The sequence below is a fragment of the Mobula hypostoma genome, chromosome 15 (genome assembly GCF_963921235.1).
Source record: "Mobula hypostoma chromosome 15, sMobHyp1.1, whole genome shotgun sequence".
NCBI classification, from domain to species: Eukaryota; Metazoa; Chordata; class Chondrichthyes; order Myliobatiformes; family Myliobatidae; genus Mobula; species Mobula hypostoma.
In genome coordinates, this window is record NC_086111.1 from 47,668,123 (window position 1) to 47,684,764 (window position 16,642).

At 39.1% G+C, this 16,642-nt stretch overlaps 1 long non-coding RNA gene across 1 annotated transcript; it reads right to left on the reverse strand.

The window, feature by feature from the left end:
• Positions 1–940: 940 nt before the first annotated feature.
• LOC134357092 (uncharacterized) lies at positions 941–13,399 on the reverse strand. The gene is made up of 3 exons (XR_010020505.1): positions 13,234–13,399; positions 7,794–8,077; positions 941–1,040 (listed from the first exon to the last, which is right to left on the reverse strand). It is a non-coding gene; the product is annotated as an uncharacterized LOC134357092 (long non-coding RNA).
• Between the last annotated feature and the right edge of the window lie 3,243 nt (positions 13,400–16,642).

Below are 16,642 nucleotides of genomic sequence, written 5' to 3' on the forward strand. Positions count from 1 at the left end.
TGCATTCAACTGCTGGGCTCCTCTCTCAGGAAAGTAGAGACATTTTCGATAAGTACACAGGGAAATGCTTCTAGTTCCGAGCAGAACTTTAGGCTTTCTTGGGAAAATCCAAGCCATTAGTTTCTCACTTTTGGCTGCACACAATGGAAAAAAATTAATAAATGTTAGTGTATGTTGGAACACAAATTCTGATAGGGTAAGCAATGAGGTAATCGATTGGTGTGGAAGTCCTGCTGAGATCTGCGAGTGTATGATGAGATGACATTTGAAGCATTTTGTGCAGTTCTGGTTTAAAACTTAGGGAAGAATGCATAGAGCATAATAAATAGGAGCAGGAATAGACCATTTGCCCTTCAGTCCTGCTCCACCATGCATCAAGATCATGACTGATCTTCTACTTCAATTCCATTTCCTGCACTTTCTACACCTTGAACCTATTGATATCCAGAAATATGTGCCGATCTATATGTTGAATGAAGTTAGTGATGCAATATCTACAATCCCCCAGGCTAAAAGTTAGAAAGAGTCAATACCCCCTGAATGAAGCATTTTTTCCTCATTTTGATCTGAAAATTGTTGATAGTGTGGAAGGTTATCATAGGGTTCAGTGAGATATCAAAATGTTGGAGAAATGAGCTGGAAAATGGCAGATAGACTTTAGTCCAAACATATGTGAGGTGTTATACTTTGGAAGCACTGATAAAGCTGGGAAATACATCATGAATGATCGGATCTTAGGGATTATCAAGGAATGGAGGGAACAGAGTACATAGAAGGAACACAGATCCTTGAAGATGGCAACATAGGTCAGAAAGGCATATAAGATGCTGGTCTGCTTTATTCAGGGCATTAAATACAGAAGTAAGGAGGTTATACTTCAACTTCATAAAACTTGGCCAGACCTCAGCTGGAGTACTGCACACAGTTCTGATCTCCAAAGTATAGAAAGGATGTGAAAGTGCTGGAGAGGGTACAGAAAAGATTCAGGATGTTGCCTCAGATGGATAATTTCATTGCTTTTTGGCATCTTCAGAAAGGCCCTGAAATCAAGAAAGTTGCTGTTTAAATTCAAAATATTTGCCAAATATTTGTAGAAATAGAGCATGTACAAGTTCAAGTTTGTCATTCAACCAGACATGAATACCTATGAATACAGCCAGACAAATCAGGGTTACCCTGGGGCAAAGATGCAAAGCACAGAACCAACAGTCACACACAGCACAAGACACATATAGTAACACACAAAGAAATGCTGGTGAACGCAGCAGGCCAGGCAGCATCTGTAGGAAGAGGTACGGTTGACGTTTCGGGCCACGACCCTTCATCAGGACATATCAGATATCAGTAAAATACAGTCACATGAAAAAATGGTCCAAGATCCTGAGTTCATGAACGTTGAGCAATCTGCAAATGAGCAGAACACAGCTTGTCTTCTGCCAAGTGAACTCTGGGGGGCAGCAGCGACTCCAGCTTGGACGCCCTGCCACAATGCCTCCAATGATTCTGTCAGCTCTCTCCTGGGTGGTTCTAAATAGGCGACACCGCGGCTTGAGGCCCGGTCCTCACCTCGACTGAGGCCACACAGCTTGCCCACTGTCCGTCCCTGCTGCTGGCCAATAAATCAGTGAACCGGATTGCAGCATTCCACATTAGCAACGTATAACAGGATCTTGCAATCACAAGCGACTAAGACAATCATTTGCTATTAGACTGCACTCCGCCTTCGCGCACCAACTCCTCTGACACGGGCAGCAGCACGATCTGCACCAAGTCCAGCTCCTTCAGTTTCTCCACCAATGGACAACTCGCTGATGGGGCTGACCTGCAGTACTTTAGGTTCTTAATATCCAGCAGGGTCTTGCGATCATAAAAAATACATTTAAAAAAAGACCCTTTTATTTGACCCTATAGAAGCCACTGTGATCGAACATGCTGCCAACTTACCACATCAGCTCAGCACTGTGTATCTACATACACATTACTTAGTGTCACTTTCTGTACATACAATAAGTCTATGTATATTAGATTACTTGTGCATTGTCCTTTATAGGATTGTTTTTATATTTATTGTGCTTTGCTTTTGTTTCTTTATTGTGTTCTTTATGGTGATTGCATTTTTCTTAGGCTGCAACAAATTCAGAGTAAATCAATTTTTGTTCTCCTTAACATTTGTGTACTGAACAACAATCCTGAATTTTGAATCTGGAGATTTAGCTGCTTTTCTGTTGATGTTAGAGCCACAACAGGCAAAGCCCTGAAGAAATTCCAAGATGTAAAATGTTGCAAAACACATGCCCAGTAGTATGCAGAGTTGATATTTTACAGTAATTTCTGCGTTTTATTTATTGTTCAATTATATTTATAATCCAACTAAAATATCTTTATAAATCTGGGGAAAAAAAGATCGATAATAGTCCTGTGGCACCATATTTATTTATTTATACAGTGCGGAACAGGCCTTTACGGCCCTTCCAGCTGCGCTGCCCAGAAACGCATTAATTTAACTCTAGCCTAAGCACAGGACAATTTACAATGACCAATTAACCTACTAACTGGTACCTCTCTGGCCTGTGGGAGGAAACCCGCATGCACACGGGAAGGAACGCACGAACATGCTTACAGAGAACACCAGAATGGAACCCCAAGCTGTAATAACATCACGCTAACTGCTACACTACTGTTGTATTATTAACGCAAGTTTGGAACTGGCAGTTCATGCATATCATAAATAGTTGATTCCACTTCTGCCTTTGGGAATTAACAGATTGAATGATCAGATCTAGAAAGACTTTTACAAGTTTTTACAAGGAGGTGACACAGGATAGGAAGGTGTAGAATCGTTGTGGTGACAGCTAAGACACTGCAAGGGTAATAAGATCCTAATGGGAGTTATACACAGACCTCCAAACAAACAGTGGTAAAGATGTGGTCTACAAATTACACTGTGAGATGGAAATGCATGTCAAAAGGGGGATTTCAATACGCAGGTAGCTGGGAAAATCAGGCTGGTGCTGGATTGCAAGAAGGGAAGTTGGTAGAATGCTTATGAGATGGCTTTTTAGAGCAGCTCGTGGTTGAGCCCACTAGGGGATCAGCTATTCTGGAATGGATGTTGTACAATGAACCAGAATTGACTAGAGAGATAAGGTAAAGTAACTCTTAGGGGCCAGTGATCATAATATGATAGAATTCACTCTGCAAATTGAGAAGGAGAAGCCAAAGTCAGATATATCAGTATTATGAGTGCTGATTGATAAGTTTGTGGCCTAAGGTAGAAGGAGTCAATTTTAGAAAACCAAGCACATTTATTTTTCAGCATAGTCCCCTCCTACATTTACACACTTAGTCCAGCGGTCCTGGAGCATACTGATTCCTTCTTTGTAGAAGTCAGTATCTTGGACCTCCAATAAGTGGTCCACAGCAGGGGTGATTAAGAAGTTTGTGGCCTAAGGCAGAAGGAGATGAGTTGTACAGCTTTCATTAGATACACGTGCAGTTCAACTCTTTGAGTGATTATGCAGAAAGTCTGAAGTTAATAACTCATCTCCTTATACCTTAGGCCACGAACTTATCAATCATCCCTGCTGTGGACCACTTACTGGGGGTCCAAGATGCCGACTTCTACAAAAAGGGATCCATATGCTCCACAACCGCTGGACTAAGTGTGTAAATGTAGGAGGGGACTATGTTGAAAAATAAATGTGTTAGGTTTTCTAAAATTGACTCCTTCTACCTTAGGCCACGAACTTATCAATCACCCCTCGTACAGTGGAATAAATGGAATTACATAGGCATAAGAGAGGAACTAGCCAAAATTGATTGGAAGAGAACACTAGTAGGGATGACAACACAGCAACAATGACTGGAGTTTCTGGAAGCAATTCAGAAAGCACAAGATAGATGCATCTCAAGAAAGAAGTATTCTAAAGGCAGGATGATGCGACCATGGCTTACAAGAGAAGTCAAAACCAACATAAAAGCCAAAGAGAGGGCATATAATGGACCAAAAATGAGTGTGAAGTTAGAGGATTGGGAAGCTTTTAAAAACCAACAGAAAACTAAAATAGTCATAAAGAAAGTAAAGACGGAATACAAAGTTAAGCTAACCAACAATATTGAAACGGACACCAAATGTTTCTTCAGATACATAAAATGTAACAGAGGGGCAAGAGTACATATAAGACTACCGGAAAATGCTACAGAGGTCATTATGGGGACAAGGAAATGGCAAACATACTGAATAAGTGTTCTGCATCATTCTTCACTGTGGAAGACACTAGCTGTATGCCAGAGGTTCGAGAGTGGCAGGGGGAAAGCATGAGTGAAGCTGCCATTACTAGGGGGAAGATGCTTGGGAAACTGAAAGGTCTGAAGGTAGGTAATCACCTGGATCAGATGGTCTACATCCTATGATTCTGAAAGAGGTGGCTGAAGAGATTGTGGAAGTATTAGTAATGATCTTTCAAGAATCACTAGATTCTGCATGGTTCTGGAGGACTTGAAAATTGCAAATGTTACTCCACTCTTCAAGAACGGGGAGAGGCAGAAGAAAGGAAATTATAGACCAGTTAGTTGACTTCAAAGGATGGGAAGATGTTGGAGTCGATTGTTAAGGTACTTGAAGGCACATGATACAATAGGCCACAGTATGCATGGCTTCATTAAGGGAAAATCTTACCTGGCCAATCTGTTGGAATTCTTTGAAGAAATAACAAGAGGATAGGCAAAGGAGAATCAACTGATGTTGTGTACTTGGATTTTCAGAAGACCTTTGACAAGGTGCCACACCATGAGGCTGCTTATCAAGTTAGGAGCCAATGATATTACAGGAAAGATACTAGCATGGATAGAGCATGGCTGATTGGCAAGAGGCAATGAATGGGAATAAAGGGAGCCTTTTCTGGTTGGCTGCCAGTGACTAGTGGTGTTCCACAGGTGTCTATGTTGGTACTGCTTCATTTTTCATTATATATCAATGATTTGGATAATGGATTTGAAGGAGCCAGTTACACTGACAGTGAAAGGTGTTTTGACCTGTATGTATTTTCGAAATTTATGAGTGTCATTAAACTGATGGAAGCTGAATAACAAAAATAGATGAAGTATTTAGCAGATGGTAGAGATTTTGGAGGGAGAAACAGGTAAGACTTCAGTTTAATGACACTCTTCATTAGTGACAATAAATGTTCAGAACTAACCGTATTCATTAAAGTATTGAATGATAGGATCATATGAAGACCAAGCGGAAAGGCACAACTCGTGTTTTAACTCCCTTTTTCCTCCTCATCTTCCACTTCCCTTGCACTTCTGCTCACTGTTTCCTTCTTCTAATTGTGCATTCTCCTCTGCACATTCTTCCTTCCTTCATCCAATCATGCTGACCACACAAAACTGCAGAGTTGTGGACACAGCTCAGCAAATCACTAAAGCCAGCCTCCCCTCCTCGAATATGTCTACACTTCTCATTGCTTCAGTAAAGCAGCCAATATAATCAAAGACACCATCAAGTCTATGCCTTCTCTCTTATTGCCCTTCCCAATGAGCAGAAGATACAAAAGCCTGAAAGCACGTACCACCAGGCTCAAGGATGACGACTGTTATACAACTATTAATGTTTTCCTAGTATGATAGAATATACCCTTGACCTCATAATCTACCTTATTGTGCCTTCCACCCTACTTTCTATTTGCACTGCACTTTCTCTGTAGTGTAACACTTTATACTGCATTCTGATATTGTTCTAAATTCTTTTTTTTAAATTAATTTTTTAATGCATTTCTACAATACAGCGACAGAAAAAACCCATCAACAAAATGGAGGTTTATACAGTGCAAAACAAACGTGTCCAATATATAATTCATAACAATAAGGAAAAAGCACCCAAAATAAAATCTTATAAAATTAGTGTCCTCCCCACCCTCCCACTATAAAATCCCAGGTCAACCATTTCTATGTATAAAAGAAAAATTAATCGGAGCATTCAACCCCACAGAGCTGTAAATATATATAAAAAAAGAAAATATAATGCTGACTATCAAAACTATAATGTAATTCACAACAAAAAAACGTAAAACTAACAGGAAAAAAAGCTGAAAGGGATTGTAGTACAAAAAAAAGGATAAGCTTAATTTAAAGAGGAGTTGTGAAAGTATTCAAGAAAAGGTCCCCACACCATATGAAACTTAATGTCCGAATTAAGAAGTGAATAATGAATCTTTTCAAAGTCTGAACAGGACATAATGTCTCTAAGCCATTGAGCATGAGTGGGTGGGGCAGCACCTCTCCACCTAAGAAGAACTAACTGTTTAGCCAAGAGAGAAGCAAAAGATAACGTTCGACATTTAGTCGGACACATGTGCATGTCTACTTCACCCAAGGCGCCAAAAGAAGTAATCGGAGGGTTAGGTTCTAAGTGGCAATTAAGAATATGGGATCGAGTTGAAAAAACTTCTTTCCAGAATTTCTCTAGACTAGGACAGGCCCAGTACATATGGATAAGAGAAGCCTCTTCCCCTTTACACTTATCACAAACGGGACTAGTGTCAGGGTAAAACCGCGATAATTTAGTTTTAGACATAGGAGCCCTATGTACAACCTTAAACTGCAAAAGGCAGTGGCCAGCACATAAAGAGGTTGAGTTAACTGACTTAAGAATTGAATCCCAAACCGCATCAGATGAGGAAATAATTAAATCATGCTCCCAGGAAATTCTAATTTTATCGAAGGGGGCACACCTCAAGATCACTAACTTATCCCGAATAGCAGATATTAAACCTTTACCCAATGGATTAATACAAAGAAACAGGTCCACAGCGTTTTTCTCAGGCATCTCAGGAAAGTTTGATATTAAAGGTTAATGAAATGTCTAATTTGAAGATATCTAAAGAAATGAGTATTAGGTAGGTTAAACTTTACAGACAATTGTTGAAAAGTTGCAAAACAATTACCTATGAAAAGATCTTCAAAGCGCCTAATACCCTTTCTGTACCAATCATGAAATGTTGAATCTCGCATAGAAGGTAGGAAAAGATGATGTGTAAAATAGGGCTCTTTCCAATCAATTGAGAAGCACAAGCATTAGTATTTCATGACCTCCCTTCTAAAGTAGTTAATAATCAATTCACTTACCTTGGTGTTACAGTAACAAGGAACTTTAAGAATCTTTTTCGAGAAAATTTTGCCAATCTTCCAAATTCTACAAAACAGAATCTGACACAGTGGTCACCCTTGTCCATTCTCTGGTAGGTCAAAGTAATGTTATTAAAATGTATATCCTTCCTAAATTTTTGTATTTATTTCAATCTTTACCAATTTTTATTTCTAAAGCTTTTTTTGATGTGTTAGATTCTATTATTTCGTCCTATCTCTGGAAGGGCAAATGTTCCAAAATTAATAAAGCTCACCTTCAAAAATCTAAAAAGGAAGGTGGTATGGCCCTGCCTAATTTTCGTTTATATTATTGGGCAGCCAATATTCGTTGTCTTATTTTTTGGTCTTTCTTCCATAATCAGTCTGACTGCCCAAAATGGGCGGCAATGGAGTTGAATTCTAGTAAGGATCTTTCCATTTCTGCACTTCTTGGTTCCGCACTTCCTTGTCATTTGCCTAAACTAATTGTTAATCCTCTTATTAGACATACTCTGAGAATATGGGCTCAGTTCAGAAAATATAATGGTTTCTCTCTCTATTGTTCTAACTTCAATGCACATGGTAATAAATTGACCTCTATGGACAGCATGCAAGACAAGTTTTCAATGCACCTTAGTACATGTGACAATAATTTACTAGTTTACCATATAGAAAGCCCCAGCAGACTACCAGTCTTTCATTTCTGGAAGCAATTTCTTTCACTACATTAGGCAGAGTCAGGTTAATGATGTTTAAATATGATTGAAGAGCAAACACGTATAAACACTGTTATAAGGTCTTGACAGGCTTTGACAAGAGGCAAAATTCCACTTCCAATCAAGAGCTATCAGGGCATTCCAGGGTGACGTCTCAGCGTCCTCTTCAGGGGCATGATTACTGTTCACACCTCCCCACACGTCATACGTCCAGAGAGTCGGCTCATTCAGACCTGTGTGTCAACCCAAGAAAATCCAGGTGAGCAGAAAGCACTGGCGGTGAGTCCACACAAAGAGACAGGTCTAAACCACAACATCCTTTATAATAGAGAACTTACTTGAGGAGAGGCCCATCAAATAGTTGTGGAATATACAAGCTTTAGCCAAGTATAGGAAACCTCTGAATGTGAGATATTCTTTTCTCTAGAATCTAATATCTTGAAAAAAAATAATCTAGCATCCAACTTTTATAGCAATAATGGCGGGGATTGTCATTCCATTTAATGTCAGAATTGGTTTTGTAGGGTTAAATTGTGACATACGCAGTAGCACAGGGCTGGAAATCAGCAGTGCTGGTTTTATATAAGTATTTATTTGAACATTCTGTAAGCTAATTGACATTAAGCATGCATATACAAAGTTGTATATACTGATAGTATCTTCACAATTCACATTGAAGTATCGTGGACAGTCAACATGGATCACAGTTCTGTCACCCCTGAGTAGCAAACGTGAAGACTCCTCTCAGTTCCAATTTAGCAGCCTACTTGGGCTGATACACTTATTCGTAATTTAATTTAAAGATAGCATTTTTGCTTATTAGTAAGCAGTTGTAAAAATATCTCAGTAGGAATAGACAACCAGAATGCAGATCATGGTGTTAATCCATTATTGCTCATTTCATACATTTGCACAAGCTCAAAATACCCGCCAATAAACAGAAAGTTGGAAAGAATTATAAAGTTCTCATTGTTAGGTTAGATATTAAGGGTGATCGCATAAATAAATTATAAGTTCTGTCTTTTTAAAATCCATGTTGTAAAAAGTTAACATTTAAGTTAATTTTAATGCTTAGTTTCACAAGATATGGTGAAAAATGTGTTATTAAATATTGCATAAGGTTTGTTAATTTTGGAAAGCAGTAACAAAACAATTTTGGTTCAGTTTAGACAGTTCCATTACTTGACATATATCATTGTTCAGTAGTGATAATAACCAAACATGACCTAAGCTTGTTTCAGGCTCATCTTGATTAAAGGTAGTATTTCAAACTGATGTCCTGTCAGCAATGGACTGCATTTATCTGCAGATGATCCATAATTTCCTTACTCAGTAAGATGATTTGTGTTGCTGAAAGGTCAGAAGCAAAGTAGCATTCATTGCATGATCATTGAGATGGTCATCAAAATGGCCTACTCAGAATGTACTACAGACTCTTCAGTTGTAAATGGAACAAATAATATATCAAATGGTTACTAAAATGATATTTAAGATTAATGTTTAAAAGCATATTCAACTGTTCAACAGATGGAACCATTTCTACTATGATAAGTTCTCCCCCAAGGAACTTTCTGCAAGTTATGGTATTATTCCCTAACATATTCCGGAATTAACCTTGACTTCATTAGATACAGTATGGGAGCCGAATTAGGCCATTTAGACGATCGAGTCTGTTCCACTATTTCCTTCTCAGCCCCAATCTCCTGTCTTCTCCCTGTAATCCTCCATCCTCTGACTAATCAAGAATCTATCAACCCCTGCCTGAAGTATACCCAATGACTTAATCTTCACGGGCACCCGTGGCAACTAATTCCACAGATTCACCACTCTCTGGTTAATGAAATTATTCCTCATCTCCGTTCTAAATGGATGCCCCTCTATTCTGAGGCTGTGTTCCCTGCTCCTGGACTCCCCCACCATAGGAAACATCCACTCTTTTGAGGTGTTTCAATATTTGATAGGTTTCAATGAGGTCCCCTTCCTTCTTCTGAATTCCAGTTAGTACAGGCTCAGAGCTATCAAACACTCCTCATATGATAAGACTTTCAATCCCAGAATCATGTTCATGAACCTCCTCTAAACTCTCCCCAATGTCAGCATATCCTTTCTTAGATAAGTGGCCCAAAACTGCTCATAATACACCGTGAGGCCTCACCAGTGCTTTATAAAGCCTCAACATTACACCCTTGCTTTTATATTCTAGTTCTCTCGAAATGAATGCTAACATTGTATTAGCCTTCTTCCTCATCGCCAATCTGCAAGTTAAATTTTAGGGAATCCTGCACAAGAACTCTCAAGTCCCTTTGTACCTCAGTCTTTTGTATTTTCTCTCCATTAAGAAAACAGTCTAGACTTTTCTTTCTTCTACCAAAGTGCATGACTATACACTTCCGGACACTGTAATCCATCAGCTATCTCCTTGTCATTCTCCTAAGTGGTCTCAGTCCTTCTGTAGCCTCTCTACTACCTCAACATTACCTACCCCTGCACCTGTCTTCGTATCATCCACAAACTTAGCTACAAAGCCATCAATTCCATCATCCAAATCATTGACGAATAATGTAAGAAGGATCAGTCCCAACACAGACCCCTGTGGAATACCACCCATCCAGAAAAGGCTCCACTTAGTCCCAATCAACCAATGCTCCACCCATGCTAGAATCTTTCCTGTAATACCATGGGCTCTTAGCCTGTTAGGCAGCCATATGAATGCCACCTTGTCAAAGGCCTTCTAAGCATCCAAGTACACAACATGCACTGATTTTCCTGTGTCTATCCTGCTTGTTATTTCTTCAAAGAATTCCAACAGATTTGTCAGGTAAGATTTTCCCTTGGGGAACTCTTGCTGAGATCGACCTGTTTTATCATGTGCCTCCAAATCCCCCTAAGACACATTGTTAACGATCAACTTCAATGTCGTCCAAACCACTGAGATCAGACTAGCTGGACAAAAATTTCCCTTTCTTCCGCCTCTCTCCCTTCTTGAAGTGACATTTGCAATTTTCTGGTCTTCCAGAACCATGCCCCAATCTATTGATTCTTGAAAGATGATTACTAATGCCTCCACAATCTCTTCAGCCACCTCCTTCAGAACACCGGGGTGTACACCATCTGATCCATGTGATTTATCTACCTTCAGACCTTTCAGTTTCCCAAGCACCTTCTCCTTAATGATGGCAACTTCACTCCCTTCTGCCCCCTGAACTCTTCAACTTCAGGCATACTGCTAGTGTCTTCTACAGTGAAGAATGATACAAAATACTTATTCAGTTCGTCCACTATTTCCTTAACTCATTACTACTTCTCCAGCATCATTTTCCAGTGGTCCAATATCTATTCTCACCTCTCTTTTACTCTTTATATAGGCAACCGTTAGTCTCATGAGACCATGGGTTTGCGCCTTGAAAGGTTTCCAGGGCGTAGGCCTAGGCAAGGCTGTATGGAAGACCAGCAGTTACCCATACTGCAAGTCTCCCCTCTCCACGCCACCGATGTTGTCCAAGGGAAGGGCATTGGACCCATACAGCTTGGCACCGGTGTCGTTGCAGAGCAATGTGTGGTTAAGTGCCTTGCTCAAGGACACAACACACTGCCTCAGCCAAGGCTCGAACTAGTGACCTTCAAATCACTAGACAAATGTCTTAACCACTTGACCTTAACCACTTAACCACTTGACCAAAGAAATTTTTGGTATCCTCTTTAATATTATTGGGTATCTTACCTTTGTATTCCATCTTTTCATTCTTAATTACTTTTTTAGTTGCCTTCTGGTTGTTTCTAAAAGCTTCCCAATCCTCTAACTTCCCACTAATTTTCTCTCTCTCTTTGGCTTTTCTGTTGGATTTGACTTCGCTTGTCAGCCACCATTGCATCATGTTACCTTTAGAATACTTATTCTTTTTTGGGCTTTATCCTTCTGAATTGCTCCTAGAAACTCCAGCCATTGCTGCTCTGCCATCATCCCTGCTAGTGTCCTCTTCCAATTAGCTTTGGCCAGCTAATCTCTCATGCCTCTGTAATTCCCTTGCTCCACAGTAATACTAATACATCTGACTTTAGCTTCTCCCTCTCAAATTACAGGTGAATCTATCATATTATGATCACTGGACACCAAGGGCTCCTTTACCTTAAGCTTTCTAGTCAATTCCAGTTCATTTCACAACACCCAATCCAGAACAACTAATCCCCTAGTGGGCTCAATCACAAACTTCTCTAAAAGGCCAACTTGTTGGATTCTATGAAATTCCCCTCTTGGGATCCAGGACCAACCTGATTTTTCTAATCTACCTGCATATTAAAATCGCCCATGACTATCGTAACATTGCCCTTTTGACATGCATTTTCTATCTCCTTTTGTAATTTGTAAACCACAATTTTGCTACTGTTCAGAGGTTTGTATACTAGTCCCATCAGGGTCCTTTTACATTTGAAGCATATCATTTAGGTAAAGTGATCATACAGGTATCTTGTGTAAGCTGTTAGCACCTAAAAGAAATCACCTTGTCTTTGGACTCCACAGATTGCCTGACCATGACCAGAAACATACCCTTCTGGGTTTCACAATGTTTTAGTATCAAGGCTTTTCACCAAAATAATGATGGGTGAAAAACAATTGCAAGCAATGCTCTCCCAGTGTATACTATATTGACATTTATATTGAGAATATAAGAACATAAATCATTTGCAGTGAATCATTTATTTTTTACTAATCTTAATGAGCAAGACATGCATTAGTGGCACAACACTAGCGATTTCAGCCAGTCACTATAACGTACAAGGTACAGCGTATAAGACCAGATATGGACCATAAACCGTGGCACGCAGGGAAGAGTTTTACTCACATGTGCATTATATGAATACATAAAGCTATCTATCTTAACCCCTATAAACACAAAATCTGTTTGCACATTATACTGAATGTGACTTCATTAAAATTGATCCAGTGGCAAATTGGAATACCTACTTTACTTCCCAATTCGACAGATGTGTAGCTCAAGTTCTGTAAGGAGTAGGGTGCACAATAAATCTGAATTTCAGTTGTAATATCCAAAAAACAAACATTGAATTGAATGTTGTGTTGTGAGGGACATTTTCAGAAGATGTGTTAAGTTATGTGCTAGTGAGCATCCATGAACTTCAGTACAAAAGTATGTTAAATTGTATGCTAGTGAGTGTGCGTGACCTTAACTGAAGCAGTGGAAACAATCAAAGTTAATACAACTTACACCCTAACTTTCTTATTTTGATGTTACATTCCAACTGAGTATGATTCGTGTTTAGCAGTCTATAAAACTCTGCAAGAATACCTAGAGATTAAATACATTTGTATTTATTAAATTGCAAATATAAATTTCAAGCTCACAAAATTAAGTGGAAAATAGGAACTCACAGTAGGAAAGACCATAATTTGTCCGAGATCAATTTATTTATTCAATTGCTGAAAGTGTACACATTGATTGAAAGTGACTTCTAGATCCTTGATCTACAGCGACTTCCACAAGCATGAACAACGGTTTAAAAAAAGTCCATTTCTGGCCAATGCATGTTATTTAGAGTTCTTGGTTTCCTGGAATTATAAAAATTCAATGAAGACATTTGAGGTACATGCTGGGTGTTAATCATCCCAAATGAAAACCAAATATCTTAATATTTTCTTAGAAATTCATCTGATGTTTAACTTTTGATGTTGCTAGTATCTTTTTTGCTCTGTCTTGTCCAGTCACCTGGCCTATCAAAGTAAAAGGTTTGGATTAAATTAAGTCTGTGGATTAAAGTTATTTCAAAATGGGTACTTCTGACTAAACAGAGATTGCAAAAATGAATTTCAAGATGAAATACAATCTGGTGGTGGATTTCCTAAGTCTGATTAAAATCATTTGAGGTCAAATGAAGAAGCATCTTGAGCAGAAGTTAGTCCAAGATTAAAATATTAAGTGCATAGATCAAAAGATTAACCCTGTCACAATAAAGCCAAATCGAATGTACATAAAAGGCCACATAGTAAATTATTCTTAGTGATTTTATGTCTAGATCCTATTACAATAGACTAGATACCGTAACCTGTACCCCGTGGGATATGACGAACAAAGGTATCGACAATAGGTGTTGTTTTGAAGCCTGAGAAAGATGCAAACTAACAGTGATGTAATAATTGTTGGACCATGATACGTCTTTATATCCAAAGCGCTTAGAGTAATTTCTATAATCTTCACAAAACCCCGTATCATTTAGAATACAAATACTATAGTAAGTTGTCACCATTAAGCCAAAGAGCTGGTGCTATTTACGTTAAAACATTCGACGTATTGAGTGAGCATTCGATATTGCGCATTGTCGGCGCAGAATTAGAAGTATATTAGAGATTTCTGTAGTAAGGGGCCTGGGATTTTGTGAAGATTTTTAAAAAGTCCTATAGAATTGTTGCTAATGTGCCAAACATATTTCCTATTTTACAGTTACGCAGATCTGCTGTAATTATTACAAGTGATTATTAATTCATAATCAATAATACTGGATCTGAAGTAGAAACGTTGTATCCCTGATTTCCCACATCGCCCATTGGCGAGTGAAATTGTGCCCCACGAGCTAGTATCACATCAGATTAATGGAAGAGAAGATTAGACGATCACGATCTGAGCTGGTTCATCTCGTAAATCTCTTCCACTCAACCAAAGAGAGGTTGTGTTCGTTTGTGCTGAGAAGCTAAAACGAACACAATATACAATATCCCTTATTACTAACAATAAGTCCAAAAGTAAAGCCGATACCTGCTACAGACCCATTTCCTCGTCCGCTGACTGGGTTTCTCCTTATACCGTCTTCTGTCCAGATATGTATTTGTCATGTTAAGTGTACGCAATCTGATACCTGTGCGGTTTTTAACACTGCCTCCTGTGATTTGAAATTTGTCTTTATTTCTGGCGTCCGTGCAGTAAGAGTAGCAGAGCCAAAAAATTGATAAAGGCGAAATGATTTCAAGGGTTCTACAGCAAACTGCGGATCTAATCCGCAATCCCCTTTAGACTTCCCCTTCCCGTTAAAATATTAACTGGTAACTGGTGACTTCTTTTTGAGTAATGCAACCAGTTGACAATGAGTCCCTCAAGAAACTGTTCTATGTTATTGTAAACAGAAACTTAACAAAACGCCATCTGTAGCGTCTCTCTTGTAATGGTAATTGATTGTAAGCAATTAATTTATACATACAGGAAAACGTGTCCCATTAAAACAAGCTTCGAACACACTTTTTACTCGAATGCATTAAAACAATTGGGTTCATTATTCAATTTACACAAATCACCACTTAATTGCAGATGTTATTGAACACATAAACACACCAGCCCTTCACACAGAATTCAGTTCTAAAGATGCACATCAGACTATGCCTATCAGCGCCGTTTCCGCTGAGAAGATAGAACGGAACGGTGTCGTAGAATTGGAACTGGATGCGCCACAAGCTGGGATGCACTGATAGAGTGCAGAGGAAACAAGCCAAAAAAAAGACAGATTTGGCTTCACTGGCTGATCAGAACCTTAGAAATTACATTTCTAATAAATTCCTTAGATACAGTATTTCTTATAAATGAAGTTTCAGAGCCTTAGAGACGGAAATGATCATTTGCTGGGTTACTGTATGAACGCATACTTTTAACCAGTCTGTTCAAATCAAAATAGACTGTCAGCAAGTGAAATTAGCAACTATGAAGATGGTTTTCTGTGTATATACTGCCTTGTGTGCTCCTACCAAACACCAAACACACCATGTATTTCACAGCCAACTATGAACTCATGTAGAGCAGCCGCAGTAATGTTTTCAGCACACCAATCAATTTGTGCACAGCAAGTTCTCCCAACAATGACAAATCATTCAGTTTAGACAGGTGGGCTGAGGGATAACAAATGGAGAGTGTATTGGCAATAACTCCATTGCTTCTTTTCAAATGTTTACAACCTTTTTAAACCTTCTCGCTGTCCATTTTCCCACCTACATTTGTAGTGCCAGTACATTTCGATACATATGGCCTAGAAATTCTAGTCTACCCATGAGGGCTTGTCAATGTCAGTTTCCATTTGGACCTGATGTGGCATTTTTAAGTAGTGTTCAGCATTCAAAGGCATTGCGCCTTTTCAGAATCAAGAAGAGGGAGGGAAGGGGTTACTGGACACAGTGTCTGTGGTTAAATCCTAGTTAGGGCTCCAGGTAGATTCAGCAATCAGATCCTTCTTGTCATCGTATTATAGGAAGGATGTGATTAAACAAGAGAGGGTGTAGAGAAAGAGTCAAAGGAAATTATGTCTGGATAAGACAGCTTAAGGGGAGATTGGATAGTTGGAAGGTTTTACTCTGGTGTCACCTCACAAAGCTTATAAAACGATGGATTGCGTAGATAGTCATATTCTTGTCTGCAGAGCAAGGTAGTCTAGTTTTAAGGTGAAGGGGAAAAGATTTAAGGGGGTTGTAAGGGGCAAGTTTTTCACAGAAGGTGGTGGGTGCATGGAAACCACTGCCGGGGAAGTGGTAGAGGCAGATCCAATAACAACTGTTATAAGATATCTGGATATGTACATGGATAGAAAAACATTAAAGGGATATGGGGTAAGCACAGAGAAATAAGACGGGTATCTTTGTCAACATAGATGAGTTAGGCCAAAGGGCCTTTTTCCATGCTGGATGAGTCTATAGATCTCTGAACTGAAATGGCAGGGGATGAGGGTGTTGAAGATGACAGTCATTAGTACAGCATGGATACTGGGAGCAGTTATCGGGAGGGAGAGAAGGTAGATATCGAGGCATTTCA